Source organism: Mustela lutreola, chromosome 7 (genome assembly GCF_030435805.1).
Source record: "Mustela lutreola isolate mMusLut2 chromosome 7, mMusLut2.pri, whole genome shotgun sequence".
In the NCBI taxonomy this organism is placed as follows: domain Eukaryota; kingdom Metazoa; phylum Chordata; class Mammalia; order Carnivora; family Mustelidae; genus Mustela; species Mustela lutreola.
In genome coordinates this window covers 152,498,329-152,511,396 of record NC_081296.1, presented here as the reverse complement: position 1 = coordinate 152,511,396, position 13,068 = coordinate 152,498,329, and positions in this window count along the sequence as shown.

The window sequence follows — 13,068 nt, the reverse complement described above, 5'->3', positions numbered from 1 at the left end:
CAGAGTCTACAGACACACACAGACACACATGCACACACACACACACACACACACAGTAGACACACACACAGTCCACAGACACACAGACTCACATACACACACAGACTCACACACATACAGACTCTCACACACACACACAGTCTACAGACACACGCAGACACACATGCACACACACACAGTAGACAGACACACACAGTCCACACACACACACAGACTCACACACACATACAGACTCTCACACACAGTCTACAGACACACACAGTCTACAGACACACACAGACACACATGCACACACACACAGTAGACAGACACACACAGTCTACAGATACACACACACACAGTCCACAGACACACAAAAACACACACAGTCCACAGACTCACATGGATACACACACACACACAAAGTCCACAGACATCCACAGACTCACATACACATACAGACTCTCACACACACACACACACACACACACACACACAGAGTCCACAGACACACAAAGACACACACAGATACACACAGTCCAGTCCACAGACACACAAAGACTCACACGGATACACACAGACACAGACACACACGGTCCCACAGACATACACAGACACACGCAGTCCACAGACACATACACACAGTCTACAGACACACACACACAGACTCACAAGGATACACACAGACACACACACACAGACTCACAAGGATACACACAGACACACACAGTCCACCGACACACACAGACTCACACACACATACAGACTCTCACACACACAGTCTACAGACACAAACAGTCTACAGACACACACATGCACACACACACAGTAGACAGACACACACAGTCTACAGATACACACACAGTCCACAGACACACAAAAACACACACAGTCCACAGACTCACACAAATACACACAGAGAGATACACTCACACACACACAGACTCACAAGGATACACACAGACACAGACACACACAGTCCCACAGGCACACACAGTCCACAGACTATGTATCTGTGTGAGTCTGTGGACTGTGTGTGTTTTTGTGTGTCTGTGGACTGTGTGTGTATCTGTAGACTGTGTGTGTCTGTGGACTGTGTGTGTGTGCATGTGTGTGAGTCTGTGTGTGTGTGTCGGTGGACTGTGTGTGTCTCACACACAGTCTACCGACACACACAGTCTACAGACACACACAGCCTACAGACACACATGCACACACACACAGTAGGAAGACACACACAGTCTACAGATACACACAAACACAGTCCACAGACACACACACACAGACTCACACACACATACAGACTCACACACACAGCCTACAGACACACACAGTCTACAGACACACACAGCCTACACACACATGCACACACACATAGTAGACAGACACACACAGTCTACAGATACACACACACACAGTCCACAGACACACAAAAACACACACAGTCCACAGACTCACACAGATACACACAGAGAGATACACTCACACACACACAGACTCACAAGGATACACACAGACACAGACACAGACACACACGGTCTCACAGACACACACAGTCCACAGACACACACACACACAGTCCACAGACACACACAGTCCACAGACTCACATGGATACACACAGTCCATAGACACAAACAGTCCATAGACACACACAAAGTCCACAGACACACAAAGATACACACAGACACACACAGTCCACAGACTTACACAGAGACACAGTCCACAGACACACACATACACACAGACACACACAGTCCATAAACACAGACAGATACCCATGCACAGACACAGTAGACAGACACACACAGACACACAGACACACAGAGACACACAGTCTACAGACACACACACAATCCACAGACACACAAAGACACACACAGTCCACAGACTCACATGGATACACACAGACACACACACACACACAGTCCACAGACATACACAGACACACAGACTCACACACACATACAGACTCTCACACACACACACACACAGAGTCCACAGACACACAAAGACACACACAGATACACACAGTCCACAGACACACACAGACTCACATGGATACACACAGACACACAGTCCATAGACACACACACACACACACAGTTCACAGACATACACACACACACACACACACTCACACACACATACAGACTCTCTCACACACACACAGTCTACAGACACACAAAGTCACACACAGACTCACAAGGATACAGACTCACAGTGCACAGACACACACAGACTTACACGGATACACACAGACACAGACACACACGGTCCCACAGACACACACAGACTCACACACAGTCCACAGACACACACACACAGTCCACAGACACACAAAGACACACACAGACACACACAGTCCACAGACTCACACAGATACACACAGACAGATACACTCACACACACACACACAGACTCACACAGACTTACACGGATACACACAGACACAGACACACACACAGTCCCACAGACACACACACACAGTCCACAGACACAAAAGGCACACACACAGTCCACAGACACACAGACTCACATACACACACAGACTCACACACATACAGACATACACACACACACACACAGTCTACAGACACACGCAGACACACATGCACACACACAGTAGACAGACACACACAGACACACACAGTCCACAGACACACACACAGACTCACACACACATACAGACTCTCACACAGTCTACAGACACACACAGTCTACAGACACACAGTCTACAGACACACATGCACACACACACAATAGACAGACACACACAGTCTACAGTACACACACACACTCACAGTGTGAGTCTGTGTGTCTGTGGACTGTGTGTGTCTGTGTGTGTCTGTGGACTGTGTGTGTGTGTGTCTGTGGGACTGTGTGTGAGTGTATCTGTCTGTGTGTATCTGTGTGAGTCTGTGGACTGTGTGTGTCTGTGTGTGTCTTTGTGTGTCTGTGGACTGTGTGTGTGTGTCTACAGTGTGTGTGTGTGCATGTGTGTCTGTAGACTCTGTGTGTGTGTCTGTGGACTGTGTGTGAGTCACACAAAAGACACACACAGTCCACAGACACACAAAGACACACACAGACACACACAGTCCACAGACTCACACAGATACACACAGACAGATACACTCACACACACACAGACTCACACAGACTTACACGGATACACACAGACACAGACACACACACAGTCCCACAGAAACACACACAGTCCACAGACACAAAAGGCACACACACAGTCCACAGACACACAGACTCACATACACACACAGACTCACACACATACAGACACACACACACAGTCTACAGACACACGCAGACACACATGCACACACACAGTAGACAGACACACACAGACACACACAGTCCACAGACACACACACAGACTCACACACACATACAGACTCTCACACAGTCTACAGACACACACAGTCTACAGACACACACAGTCTACAGACACACACAGACACACATGCACACACACACACAATAGACAGACACACACAGTCTACAGTACACACACACACTCACAGTGTATGTGAGTCTGTGTGTCTGTGGACTGTGTGTGTGTGTGTGTGTCTGTGGGACTGTTTGTGAGTGTATCTGTGTGAGTCTGTGGACTGTGTGTGTCTGTGTGTGTCTTTGTGTGTCTGTGGACTCTGTGTGTGTGTCTACAGTGCGTGTGTGTGCATGTGTGTCTGTAGACTCTGTGTGTGTGTGTCTGTGGACTGTGTGTGAGTCACACACACACACAGTCCCACAGAGACACACAAACACAGTCCACAGACACACAGACTCACATACACACACAGACTCACACACATACACACACACAGTCTACAGACACACATGCACACACACAGTAGACAGACACACACAGTCCACAGACACACAGACACACACAGTCGACAGACACACACACAGACTCACACACACATACAGACTCTCACACAGTCTACAGACACACACAGTCCACAGACACACAAAAACACACACAGTCCACAGATACACACACACAGACTCACACACACATACAAACTCTCACACACAGTCTACAGACACACACAGCCTACAGACACACACAGCCTATAGACACACATGCACACACAGTAGACAGACACACACAGTCTACAGATACACACACACACACAGTCCACAGACACACAAAAACACACACAGTCCACAGACTCACACAGATACACACAGAGAGATACACTCACACACACAGACACACACAGTCTATAGACACACACAGATACCCATGCACACACACAGTAGACAGACACACACAGACACACAGACACACAGAGACACACACACACACAATCCACAGACACACAAAGACACACACAGACACACACAGTCCACAGACTCACATGGATACACACACACACAGAGTCCACAGACATACACAGACACACAGACTCACACACACATACAGACTCTCACACACACACACACACAGAGTCCACAGACACACAAAAACACACAGATACACACAGTCCACAGACTCACACAGATACACACAGACACAGACACACATGGTCCCACAGACATACACAGACACATACACACAGTCTACAGAAACACACAGACACACACACACAGACTCACAAGGATACACACAGACACACACACACAGACTCACAAGGATGCACACAGACACACACAGTCCACAGACACACACAGTCACACACACACACACACACACACACACGCCACACACAGTCCACACACACACAGCCAGCTGCTGTGGCCAGCAGCCCCTCGAGACCCCGGAAGCCCCAAAGGTCTGGGCAGATCCGGCTCCTGGTGTGACTGTCCTGAGCCATTTTCCTGTCTGGCCCTAAGTGTGTGTCTCCCCACGGCCAAGCCCACACTTTTCTACGGACCCACACTGACACTTCCCCTGGAGGTCTCTCAGTCAGCAGAGACTCCCATCTACCACCCAAGGGACCGTTTCAGAACCACACTGGACCATGGCCTCCAGTGCTCTTGGGGTGAATCCTGGCCAAGCCCTGCCCTCCTGCTAGCCCCCCTCAGCCCCCTGGTTCTGCACACTAGCATGGTGGTGCAGGGAGCTGTGAGGGCCCCAGCCTGAGGACAGCAGGTGCAGACACAACCACCACTGCCTCCGTTCCCCTCCTGCGGAGCCCTGGGGCCAGGCTGGACACTCGTCCAGGAAGCGTCCTGCTCACCAGCCGCCATGGCACAAGCAGAGGCTGAGCTCCCCGACGCCAACCTGTGCCCCCGGCTCCAGGGGACCGGAGAGGTATGAGGCCCTCTCCGACTGTGAGACCATGAAGGCCTGGGTGCCTTTGGGAGGAAGGGGCTTCTCTGGCTGGGCCTGGGGGGAGGAGTGCCTCCTGGTTTGGGGCCCTGTGCGGTGAGAATGGGATACTTCACAATAAAAAGGGACTTTTCTCTTTGAGAGGAAAGGAAGACAAGACCATCCTGGGCAGAGCGAAGCAGGGGCAGCCAACCTGGGTGCCCTTCAGTGAGTCTGGTCCAAAGGAAAGGGAAGGGAAATGGTGAGGAGATCCAGGGCCCAAGAGGAACCCACGGGGGGAGGAGCAGGCTGGAGCCAGGGGAGCCTTCAAAGGTCCAGTGGGGATAGCGGGTCAGCATGCGGCTTGGAAGGTCCCACTCTCGGCTCCTTCCTCCTCCCAAACCCTCCATTGTGCCTTGGCTGCTGGGAAGGAGGTTCTGGTGACCCTCGGGGTGCAGGATGCTCCCCTCCAGAATGTCCTGCCTAGCCCCTCGACCATCCCCGGCCGGGAGAGGGAGGGGTGCCAGTGAGACAGGAGCCCTGGGTCAGGCCGGAGGAGGCATCACCATCCTGCAGCTAACGGGGCCTCTCACCAGGCCTCACCAGGCTCCCACTGCACAGTCAGAGCACGGGGGCTGCCTCGTGTCTTTCTGTGTCAGAAACAGGAACGTCTACTCCTGCTCTCATGAAACACTAAAACCACACACCAGAAGCTGCACACATGCGCACACTTTGTGGTCAGATATCCTGAGGGGAACAGAGGACAAGTCCCAGGGTGTCCTCACTGGACGGGACACAACTCCTGGCTTTTCCATGGGTCCAGGCTGTTACCAAGCTGTCGAACACAGGGGGTGGCGTTGGTCCTCCACCAGGGTTTCTGGAGAGGCCCCGACACAACCCACATGAGCTGAGGGCTACGACCCAGCACTTCATTCTGGCGCGTCGGTTTGGTCAACATGGGGCCTGGGTCTGGTAAGGTGACATAGGGCCTGGGTCAGGTCGGAGGAGGCTAGGGTCTGGTGACTGGGGCCTGCGCTGGATGGCCTGGGGTCTCGGTCAGGTCAGCCTGGCACTGACCTCAGTGCAGCCTCCTCTTCGGGTCCACTCCCAGCCTGGGCGCCCAGCACAGCAGCCAGGAGCTGGACCTCAGGCACCTGCTCACGCCGGGCTCTGCTGCCCCCACGTGGCCGCGAGCAGCACTGCATGCCCGCTGCCCCAAGAGGCTGTTCCCAGAACCTGCCGCACAGGGCAGATGGGGGCAGAGGGACAGAAGCAGGGAGCACAAGACACGGGTCGGGGCAAGAGTCATAGGTCCAGGGGCAGGGACCGGGAGCAGGGGGAGATGGGGCAGGGGGCACAGACCAGGGGCAGGGGGCATAGGTCAGGAGGCACACACCAGGGGCAGGGGGCATAGGGGCTCAGCCCGAGGGGGAGATCAGCAGGAGGACAGCCCATGGCCTCACACCTCCGAGTGTCCCAGGGGCTCAGAGGCCCGGGACAGGTCCCACGGAAGACCCTGGCCCAGCACCGGGCTCTGGGCACAGACCGCGCGGGGATCAGACTGGCGCTGGGGGCAACCAGGGCTCAGCGGGCTCGGGCCACAGCCCCCTGCCTGGCCCCAGCCCGGCCTCTGCAGCACAGTCGGGCCCACAGTCGGGCCCACAGCGGCCGCACCGTGGGGTTCGGGCGCCACTGCACGTGCCACGGACCAGCCAGTCGGGTCGGGAGGGGCCCCCGCCGCACCCCGCAGGGCCGCCCGCTCCCGCCGCGCCAGAGCCCACGCATCCCACGACCGCCGGTGTGCGGGAGCCAGGAAGGCCGCCCGGAGGAAGCCCTGCAGACCGGGCGGACTGGGCACCGGAGAGGCCGAGCCCGGGACCCCGCAGCGCAGAGCGGGGCTGAGCCCTGGACACGCCCAGCGCGGATGGTCCCGCGGCGGGTGGACTTGGCGGGGAGGCCAGGCCGCGGGGCACTGACCACGGTCTGCATCCGTCTTGTGCCCTGGCCCCACCGATGCGTCCCCCCCCCCCCCCCGGCTGGAGCTGGGAGCCCTACGCATCCCTCCCCTGGGGTCATACCCTGCGCACCCAGAGCGTCCCACAACCCAGCACCTGGCCTGCGGGAGGCGAATCCTCCAAACAAAGATCAGTGAGGTGGAGGTGCCTGGGGGCCTCAGGTCATGATCTCGGTGTCCTGGGATCGATCCCCGCATCGGGCTCTCTGCTCAGCCCACCCCCCCCCCCACTCTGCCTGCTTGTGACCTCTCTCTGCCACATAAATAAAATCTTTAAAAAAAAAAAAAAAAAAAAAAGACCAATGAGGGGGACACAAACTTCCTGGGCTGAGAGACCCCATAATCTGGGGTGCGGCTGCAGCAGGGGTGGGGGTGAGTCCCCAGAAGGCGGCTCCTCCCAGGAATTCGCCCTTCCCGCGAGGCTGCCGTTCCCACGACCCCGATCTGCGGCCGCGAGCTGCCCCCTCGCTGGCCTCTGCTTCTGAGCGGGGACTGAGGTCCGATTCTGCTCACAGCACGCAGACCACCGGGCCTTACGCTGCTGGACCTGGGGCGGTCCGGCTTGCAGCCTCCGGGTCAGCCCTGCGGTCTCGACAGGCCCGGCCGCCGTCAGGACGGCTAACGCCCCGCGCAGAGCGCGGGATAGTGGTGCTCGGGTCCGCCAGGGACACGGCGGCAGGAGTGGACAGCAGGGGCCAGGACGGGCCGAGGCGTCCCTTTCCGGCGGGAGGACTTCTGCGCCCCCCGCAGCCGGCGGCAGCCTCCTCACGCTCCAGCCCCTCCAGCAGAGCCATCGGCGCGGCGAGCGCTCATGGAGTGCGGCCGAGCGCGCAGCTCTGTCCACCTTGCTTTAGGACAGGGGACCACGCGGCCCGCGCATGCGCCCTCCAGCGAGAGCGTCTGCTCGGCCGCGCGCGGTGAGGGCCCGAGCGCCTGGAAGGCTGCGACGTCCGGCGGCTGGTGCGGGCGCGCCCGGGGCGGAGGGCGTTGTCCAGGCACGCGGGCTTCCTGGGAGGTGCGGTCGCTGTCAGACGCTCCCGCAGAGCGCCCCGTGCGGCCATCCTGCGTCCGCGCACGCTCCACTGGGGGAGGGGGAGGGGGAGGACTCGTCCTGCCCCAGCAGTGGCGGGGGTCTCGGCAGAGCAGGACCCGCTAGGTCGGCCGCGTGCGTGCGTGTGTCTCCGCGTGCGTTCACACGCGCGCTCGCACAGCTTCCTGGCTCTGACGGGCCCGGGGCAGCAACCCATAAAGGACGTGCCTACGGAGATGAGTGTTTGTAAACCTTCTGGACTCCAAAAGGATCTCTGTGCACGACCACACGCTGCCACCCCTCAACGCCCATTCTCCACATGGACTGCGAGCGTGACCCTCTCTAGGGGGGGTCCAAGGCCGCCCGGGCAGGACGGGGCATCTTTTCCCTGCTGTTCCCGACGGAGCGCAGAGACGCGACACCGCACAGCCCGTGAGTTGCCGGACTCCCAGCCGGAGAGACGGGGTTGGGGTCCCCCAAAGCCAGCCTGGGTCTCAGAGGAGCCCAGCCACCAGCAAGCGCTGCCGCCCGTGCCAGCGGAGCTCCGTGCCCTGTCCACACGCCTGAGACTGACGCGCAGTGGTTCAGACAGCAGTCCGGGCCACCAGAGACACAGCGCTCAGAGCCTGCGTGGCACCAGAGCTCGCCCGCCCCTCCACCGCAGATGCCGAGGGTCCTCCGATGCATGTCCCACATGCGGTCATGGTCAGGACCTCTGCGTCATAAACGCTCCTACCTGCCACTGCTGTTCTAAAATCAAGTGCAACATTTTCACTTGAATCGTTGGCCCTCGCAAGGGGCAAACACCATAGCTGTGTGCAGATGCAGACATCCTGAGAGGTGGCTCCCTGGGGGCCCCAGGGCTCTGGCCACTTAAAAAGTGGGTCCCCTTGCGGCCTGACCAACCAGACCCCCCCCCTGCAGGCCCAAGAGGCCCCCACAGACCCAGACTTCCTCCTCCTGCCCTCCTGGGACCCCCCACCCTGAAGAGGCCAGCATAGATGCCCAAGAGTGGCATCCCTCCATCCTGTTTCCCAAGCCCAACATCAGTGTCCAGGAGCCCAGCATCCCCAGAGGTGTCCAGCCACGGCCCTCGGGGTGCATGCTCCCAGGAAGCACAGCCAGGTCAGGCCCAGATGGCCAGGGGCCAAGAGGAGTGCTGTTGGCCTGGCAGGGGCGTGTACTGAGTGGCCTGGGGCCTGGGTCAGGTCGGCGGAGGCTAGGGTCTGGTGACTGGGGCCTGCGCTGGATGGCCTGGGGTCTCGGTCAGGTCAGCCTGGCACTGACCTCAGTGCAGCCTCCTCTTCGGGTCCACTCCCAGCCTGGGCGCCCAGCACAGCAGCCAGGAGCTGGACCTCAGGCACCTGCTCACGCCGGGCTCTGCTGCCCCCACGTGGCCGCGAGCAGCACTGCATGCCCGCTGCCCCAAGAGGCTGTTCCCAGAACCTGCCGCACAGGGCAGATGGGGGCAGAGGGACAGAAGCAGGGAGCACAAGACACGGGTCGGGGCAAGAGTCATAGGTCCAGGGGCAGGGACCGGGAGCAGGGGGAGATGGGGCAGGGGGCACAGACCAGGGGCAGGGGGCATAGGTGAGGGGGGCACAGACCAGGGGCAGGGGGCATAGGGGCTCAGCCCGAGGGGGAGATCAGCAGGAGGACAGCCCATGGCCTCACACCTCCGAGTGTCCCAGGGGCTCAGAGGCCCGGGACAGGTCCCACGGAAGACCCTGGCCCAGCACCGGGCTCTGGGCACAGACCGCGCGGGGATCAGACTCGCGCTGGGGGCAACCAGGGCTCAGCGGGCTCGGGCCACAGCCCCCTGCCTGGCCCCAGCCCGGCCTCTGCAGCACAGTCGGGCCCACAGTCGGGCCCACAGCGGCCGCACCGTGGGGTTCGGGCGCCACTGCACGTGCCGAGGACCAGCCAGTCGGGTCGGGAGGGGCCCCCGCCGCACCCCGCAGGGCCGCCCGCTCCCGCCGCGCCAGAGCCCACGCTTCCCACGACCGCCGGTGTGCGGGAGCCAGGAAGGCCGCCCGGAGGAAGCCCTGCAGACCGGGCGGACTGGGCACCGGAGAGGCCGAGTCCGGGACCCCGCAGCGCAGAGCAGGGCTGAGCCCTGGACGCGCCCAGCGCGGATGGTCCCGCAGCGGGTGGACCTGGCGGGGAGGCCAGGCCGCGGGGCACTGACCGCATGGGCTCTGCTCCCTCACTAGCATGCCCTGAGCTCTGCATGCACAATCTGGGTCCCCAACCTCACGCTCGCTGGCTGCTCCTCACACTGAACCGTGCACGGACAGAACAGTGCTATGGGCTGGGTGTTCCCGATGGAGCGACACACAGGCTAAGGGACGCGTCACCAGAGATCAGACACTGGGTGCACGGGGCTTCAGCACAGGCCCCAAACCTCACATGTGCTCACACAGAACTACTGCGTGGGCCACACACGTGGCCCCATGGCCAGCCCCCCGGTGGCTCGGTCTGCAGGTGCCACTGAGATGCTGCCACGGATGCCACAAGCTCAGTAAAGCCATGGCCAGGCTCTCGCCCAGGCTGACCAGCATCAGGTTCATGGACAACTGACCTCGGGGGCTTGGCCTATGATGAGGAGGGTCAGTCAGGCAGACGAGCCACACAGGCTCAGACGGTCACACACAGTCCATGGACACACACAGACTCACACGGACACACACAGACACACCAGCACACACAGACACACACGGACACACACAGACACACACGGACTCACACAGACACACCAGCACACACGGACTCATACAGACACACACAGACACACACCAGCACACACAGACTCACACGAACACACACAGACACACCAGCACACACAGAGTCACAGGGACACACACAGACTCACACAGACACACAAGCACACACAGACTCACACAGAGACACACACAGAGTCACTCGGACACACAGACACACCAGCACACATGGACTCACACAGACTCACACGGACACACACAGACACACCAGCACACACGGACACACACAGACTCACACAGACACACGCAGACTCACCAGCACACACGGACTCACACGGACACACACAGACACACCAGCACACACGGACTCACACGGACACACACAGACACACCAGCACACACGGACACACACAGACTCACACAGACACACGCAGACTCACCAGCACACATGGACAGGGAAGCAGCAAAGGTGCGCTGCTGCCATCACTCTGCGACCGGCACGGGGTCTGCAGGAGCAGCTCCGCGTGGCCAGTCGGGGACCCAGGATGAGGAGGTCACCCTTCTTGGGTGAGCCCCAAACTCGGCATTGCGGTTCACAAGACGGCCGACGGCTCTCAGCTCACTTCTGTCCTCAGCCATCGGTCAGGGCCTTGCTTCAACAGGGCAGCAGACGAGGGCCTGGGGACCACCCCAGACCAGAGCCAGGGTGTCGCCCGTGGCGCCGGTGCCCCTGTGCGGGGACGAGGCTCGGGAGCCTCCTTGTGGCCGGCGTGCGCCACTGCGTGTCCCGCCTGCCGGCTGGGGCTCAAGGTGGGGGAGCTTTGTGCGGGCGCTCACCTGCCAGGAAAAGGTGCCCCGGGGCCCCCAGCCAGCCCTGCGCCTGTGAAGCCCCAGCAAGGCAGGCTGCCCCTGCTCTGCTCTGCATGCACCGACCCCCAGCCTGCCCAAGACGTGTCTCCCCGGGGCGCGGAGCCTCGCCCCCTGGAAGAGATAACCTGCACAGTCTCAGCACCCAGAGACGGCGGGGACGGGCCACCAAGTGCCCCTACCCAGGCCGGGGGGACATCCTGCAGCAGTTCACAGACCCGGGGCTGGCAGGCAGGGGCAGACAGACCTGAGGGCTCCCTGAGACCCACCCCCACCCCGAGAGGGCACCTCTGGGCGGGGGGTGGGGGGGCTTCCTGGAGCCACCCCGCCGTCTCAGCTCGCGCCGCCCCGACGCCCTCCGCTCAGGGCTGTCTTCCTCATGGAAGAACGTCGCGCGGCCGGCGCTGGCTCACACCCCGTCTCGTCCAGCCGAGGCTCCGCCGCCTTGAGTCTTCTTTTGCGGCCACGGTGACTGCCCGGCGCGACTTCCGGGTACCCCGCGGCAGCCCAGGGTTCTGGGAGGAGACCGCGGGCCCCGGCGGAGGCCGGACAGTCCCCCGCGCCCGCGGTGGCTCAGGCGCGTATCGCTTCACACACGATCGTCCTTTTTGGTGCGGTCAGGTTGCAAGTGTGTCTTCTGAGACCCCCGTGCAGCACCACGGCTTGAACGCGGCCCTCGGTGGTGTTTTCCATTCTCAGGGCGGACACGCGGCGCCCCGGCCCCGCCAGGGGAGAGAAGAGACGCCGCGCAGCCCACGGGAACGTGACAGGTTCCCCACAAAGACTCAAGACACACACTCACTGGAGAGTCTCTGACAGCAGCGTGAGGACAAAAACACCGTGTGCGCGTGGCAGACTCCGCGGACACACGGGATCCGTGCACGGTGCCGGGGTCCCTTGATGCGGTGCTCTTGGAAAGCCACGCGGCATCACCTTGTGGTGGGTAATGTCCCCTTCCCGGCGTCCTGGTGTGGGGACTGCCGAGCGCGTGCAGCCAAGGGAGCTCGCCCCAGAGGGCTGGATACCCCCAGCACAGCTCACGCCATCACAACCCCAGAAAGATCCACGGCCTGGCCACGGGGACAGAGTGGACGAGAGGGGAATGTGCCAGACTTGAGGCAACATGCGTGCCTCTTTGTAAAATATGGACGGAAGAGATGACTCACAAGGGGACACAGAGC